Source organism: Cuculus canorus, chromosome 6 (assembly GCF_017976375.1).
Source record: "Cuculus canorus isolate bCucCan1 chromosome 6, bCucCan1.pri, whole genome shotgun sequence".
Lineage (NCBI taxonomy): Eukaryota > Metazoa > Chordata > Aves > Cuculiformes > Cuculidae > Cuculus > Cuculus canorus.
Genome location: NC_071406.1, coordinates 13,518,311 through 13,524,310, shown reverse-complemented (window position 1 = coordinate 13,524,310; position 6,000 = coordinate 13,518,311).

Sequence of the window (6,000 nt, the reverse complement as noted above, 5' to 3'; positions counted from 1 at the left end):
CACCTTCTCTCAATACGATTGGCCCATAAATGCATTAACAGATGTAAATTGTCTTGAATTACTAAATAGCTACTGCACTTAAGCCAAAGACACATTGCAGTGATGTTCAGTGTGATTCTAATGTATAGAAGTTGCACATTTGTCTTGTGTAGGGCTACACAATCTAGCATTTTATCTACCACTGAAGACTCTATCCCAGCTGCATAGCCCATGAGACATGCATGAGTCACCACCTGTGTGTAAAGCCAGCAGGATTTAGGCGCTGTTTTAGAAACTTTTGGAATCTTTCTGTAAGAAAGGAATTATACTAGTGTTATAGGGCTACTGATCTGTTCATATTACCCTAAAACCAATACTGAAGAGAAGAGAGAAAGAAGCGGTTTAGCTGTGTGGACAGGTTTGACACTGTGCATTTCAATGGAAATAACTTTTGTCTCTGTGGATGTGTAACTTTATAGCATCAGTTCCCTAAGTATATGTAAAATGTACTCTGCCAGTAAATCACTTCTTGTGTAGTCAATATGCACACTTATTTGTAAAACATATGCACACTGTCATCTGTCGAATGTTTTACATGTTACCCAATTTCAAGTGAGTAGAATAAAATAACTGCATTAGGCTGCAGTATACTGGTAAAACATACCTCCTTTCTTATCATAAGAGGAAGTTTTGAACCTCACTAGTAATTGTGGGCCATAACACCAAACCCTATTAAATAAGGTATAAAATCTTGCCATGGTGGCAGTTTGAGTTGTGTTCCCTTCACGAGGAGCACCGAGCAACACATGAAGTTCGGCATAGAATCTAGAGAAAAGGGACATCCGAGCACTAATCATTCATCAGCAATCCTTCATGAAAGGAATCTCGGTGAAAACAAAAGCAGGAAACTCGACTATTCTGAGAAGCACTTTAAAGTAGCACTAGTTTCAGCTACCAGGTATTTGCACTATCAATCAAAATATATTTATTCATCAGTTGAATCATATATTAAAACTCCGGGCTATGCAGAATAAGAGGCAGAAGAGAAATATTGAATGTATACATATAAAAATACTAAAGCCTACACTTTCTGGAAATAATACATAAATGTCATTTGCTGACAGAAAAACAGATTGTTGTAAAAGGAACTCCAGAAATGACCTGACATCAGAATCACAATTTCCTGTGTCACAGGTTAGTGAGAAATTGCTTCTTTACAGCCTAACAATTCAAGGAATAATGACCTAACATTGTTCCACTGTGAATTGGGGCCAAGAGATATATTTTTGCAGGTAGCAACAAATAAGACCAAACCTTGCAAAGAACTAGAATGCATAAATCCTAAAGCACACCAGAGAATTCACCAGTTTTGACATAAGCAATCTATAAACAATATAACCGATTTGAAATATATTAGGTATGATTGCAAATATTACTTGTCTCTTCAGCAAAACCAGGCTGGACAGTACTCTGGACAGTACATAGAAGGGTCCTTATTTACGGATTTATAGTCCTTCTGATTCCAGATGTTGAAGTCACTCACTTATTAATAAATGTAATGGAAATTCACATTGGTTTGATAGTTTTCAGACACCTCATGCTGTTCAGCCAACAGTTTCATACACCCGTGTCCACATTTTTTGCTCATCATTGTAAGATGTTAGTCAAGCTTTACAGTAAAGCATGCATGTTTTGGATACTTGACTTGAGGTAACCCACAAACACTTCATTGTCAGAGAAGGCAGACTGCCTCTGAAAATTTGAGTACTGAAAATTAAGAGCCCTTTCCAAAATTCCTAGCATTTATGCAACTTTGACTGTTGTTCTGCAACCCTTGGAGATGTTATTTTGATAAAGGAACCCTCAATGCACAAAAGCTCTGAGATGTGGATGATATGGTCATATTCTTGATTCTAATCTTTTATTTCTTCACAGCTTCCTAAAACTAGGACCAGTGTAACAGTCCATGCTTTTGCTGAAATGTCATCTAGAGTATCTGTGATTCCTCCAAAAGACTTTGAAAAGGTGACATACAAAAGTAATAAGGTGAGATGTTTTCAAACACTTTACATACACTGAAAGTCAGTGCAGTGGAAAGACTGAACTCTGACAAAGGATTTCATCTTGAGACTGCACTATCTAGTAGCCTGAAATTGGGTCAAGGAATCGTGATTTCCTTTCCAGGTTTATCAGGGACTCTTTATCTGGTCTTGGACAACATGAGTGTTAGATATCCTAATTAATAATTATGGAATGGTAAAGCTTAAAAGGATAAAGGCTTTTTGGCTGAGGGAAAGCACAAACTTTTATTAGAATCACTGGTCACTGCAGATAATGTTTCAGCAACCTAACACAAGGGCAAATCACTGCAAATTGTTAATCAGTATATACACACTGATACACAGTGTGTATATTCAATATAGTTTAATGAGTAAAGCACCAGATCATACATTTTGTACTGACAAAGATCTATGGTCTCCTGCAAAACCCAACAAATTTTCTCTTTTTGGAGTGAATGAAGTCTTCTTAGTTCTCGCTCATGACATATGAACATAGTTTCCAACAAAACTCATTAACTTCCTATTAGTGACCAAGTTTTGCTTTCTGTACATTAGCGACTCCAGTTGTTTGCAGTTCTTCAAGTAATGCCACGTACAGGTACCTCCTATAGGTACCAGTTACTGTTTTGTGCATCCCACAGTCTGCTCTCCTCTCCTCCCTCTAAGGAGACAACACACTACAAGTAACCCAATCGCTTTGGTCAAGAAAATTCTTATCTAGCTCCTCATCAAATTAAGCAATTTGCCGGTGACAGATGAAGTCCAGAAGGAGCCCTGTGAGGCTGGTGTGCTGCCCTTCTTCTTTCACAACTCCCCAGGTAGGCAGAGCCCTGTAGCCCATGCCCTACCTCGCAGAGGACCTGCAGTTAGAGGGACAGGGAGAAGAGGAATAGAGGAACGAGAAATTGTAAGGAAAAGGATCATGAAAAAAGACTGCCCCTCAGAAGCTGTACATTTTGTTTTCACATACATGCCAAAGAGCAATTCTTCTGCAGTGCTCCTTATTTCCTTTCCCCGCAGAAGCATGATGTACTGCTTCTTTTCTACAACTGGAAACACCGTTGGAAACTGGCACAGACCCAGATCTACACTTTTCATGTTAAACTAGGTTTCGGCACTGGACTTTGGAGTTTCTACTCTTAGAGTAAAATGTGCTTTCTGTTTCAGATCTGAATGAGAGAAGGGACTTTTCACCGCTTGAGAATGGGCTGGGTCTGGCAAGAGCAGTCACAAGTGTTCTTGAAAACTGTGCAGACATGATGGGCTTTGTGAATTTTGAAGAAGCTTCTGTCCGTCTGCTAAGACTGATAACTGATGGCACGTGTATTCCTAGTTCATGGTGAGTGCACATTGAATTGGTTTAGTAATCATTTTAAGAGTGGTAATATCAGTCCATATAGTCATGAATAAGGTCCTGTTTTAGCAAGGCATTTTAATTTGTGATTAAGTTCAGTAAGACCTTGCATGCTCTCTGAAATGAAAGGTAGATTTCCAGGCCAGTTTTGCAGTACATAAAAGTACCATCTCCTTTGCTGATATAGCATGGAAGTATCCTTTTATAATCACGAAAAAAACTTAGGAAAGTTTATTGCATTATCTCAAAATTCATGATCCAATATAGATTAAACCTGGCAAGAATGAATTCCTTCAGTGGGGGCAGGAGAAGGAAAAAAGAAGCTATTAGGAAATTAGCATTGAAGTTACACTTAGAATGTGCTTTGGAGAGAGGAAAACTAAAATAAGGCTTAATCAAAATATAGAATGCAAGAAGATGGCACCTGCCTCAAGGAATTTACCACTGAAGCTTTAAACAAGAGGCAACATATACATGGAGGCAGATAGGAATCAGAGCTGAATATCATCCCGATGAGTATTGTCTCATTGTCTGCCCACAGTTATGATTTACTCCAGGTAATAGGGCTACTTTTAAAAAAGAAGGAACATATTGTGCCAAAAAAAAATCTTCCCCATTCTCCTAGCAAATTCTGAGCCAGCACTGCACACAAAGTTGTTAATTTATTGAATATCATTGTAATTAATTATATTTTATGGTATGAGGTGCATTCAGACTTGATGCAAATTCCTTGACCCCAGAGACAGTACAGCTGTTTAGATCTGGGCAGAACTGATCACATACTACTTCCCATTTGGATTTGAACCAGACATCGTGAAGGTATGATTTGCATGAAACATGATTTTAGGCTTCTACCTCCTAGTGATCATTGCACATGTAATTATTTTCTTTGTTCTAAAAGAGAGGCACATTTAAATGTGATTTTTTTTCTTGTAGTTTCTACTCATTAGTATCCTCTGGAATACTCGAATGGGCTTTTTAATTTATCATGAGGATCTATGAAGATTTATAGGAATAAATCCTATAGATATGAACAGAACGGAATGGAGCATCCCCCATTGGTTTTCAACAATTTTCTTTAAATATCTAATTTAATAAAAAATACATTCCTCTTTCAGAACTATATCAGACATTATAAAGGCCGCATTTGTGCCTTTTGAGGCTAGTCTAACTTCCTTTGTGGTTAATCAGATTTGTTCCGTTGACCTAACAGAAGTGGGACAGATCCCAGATTAGCAAACCTGGACCTGGTGATATGTCAGACTTTTATCTTTGTGAGTGCTTTTTTTTATATTTGTGATTAAGAAAACCTCTCCCCTCAGTCCAGAACATTTCTGAATGCATCCTCTGTATTCCCACACTTGCTACAGCAAGGTATAGTAAGGGTACATTGTCATAGACCTTTATATCTTTACTTGGTTTCATCCCCATCAAGTTGTACAAGAGCTGGAGGGAAGACCAGGAGAGAGAGCTGCACTTTGACCCCTTGTTCATAGTTTGGTTCTTTTATGTATACCAAATGTCAGTCATTCTGTCGTCTATTTAATCTTGGACACCTATGGAAGATTAAGAGAGGGCAGTTCAATGAGCAGAGCAGGAGAGAGAAGGATGGATGAGCTACAGCAGTCAAATAATGTAAAAGCCAACTCAAAGTTCTCAAAAAACTTCAGCCGTTGCTAGCCATCATCCTTCTGACAAAAAGGAAGTTTCCGTTTAGACTTAAAAAACTCCATCTTCTAAAGGATTGGCATGTATGAATTCTAGAAAGGAAAACTGTCCTTCCTAACTACAGAACTGCTCTGACTTAATCCTTTAATTCTTTGTTTTGATTATACAAATGTTTTTGGTCAACAGCTGGATGTACACGTGTTTGTAACTATGCAGCAAGGATTTAGAACTTACCTAATATTATTTTTTTGCCAGCTTCTCTTTCTAGTCCATCCCAAACTCTCTTATTTGAACCTACCATTCAAACTTCCAGGTCATCTTTCACCAGTAAAGTAACCTGGGAATACAAGTGGGCTTTGTTTTCTGCAGATCAAAGACTTGATTTGTTCCTACTGTTGGCAACCTAAGCCATTGTGTGGTGTTCTTCAGTAGCTAGGTGCAACAAGACTCCTCACACCACAAAATTATCCACCTGCATGGAGTAAGGCTGCACTGCTTTGCCAGAACAGACTGTACCATGGGGAGAGGAGAGAATTTCTTTGGATGAAATAGCGGATGCATGCTAGTGCTAGTCTTTGACCAAAAAAAAATTGCAATGTTGGTGGTTAGCAAAACAACCTGTTGCCTTCCAGTCCTTCCCAAGCTATCTGAATGGAATAAATGGGATTTGGGGATGCATGCACAGCCAGTTGCCATCTCCAAATGTCAGTCTTCTGATGCCATCCAAAAAAAAAAAACCCAAACCCCCAAATGAGGTGTGCAAATCTTCAGGCAGAAGGCATCCAAATTGATGACAGGTTTTTAGGATTAAAATTCTACTAAAATTCTAGTATCGAGCCTGGGGTCCAGTCAGGTTGCTTTGCACAGGCGAGAAGAAGTTTTCTGAGTGGCATAAAGCTTATTTTCCACTTGCCCGAACCCGGGCTGCGTGTCCGGCAA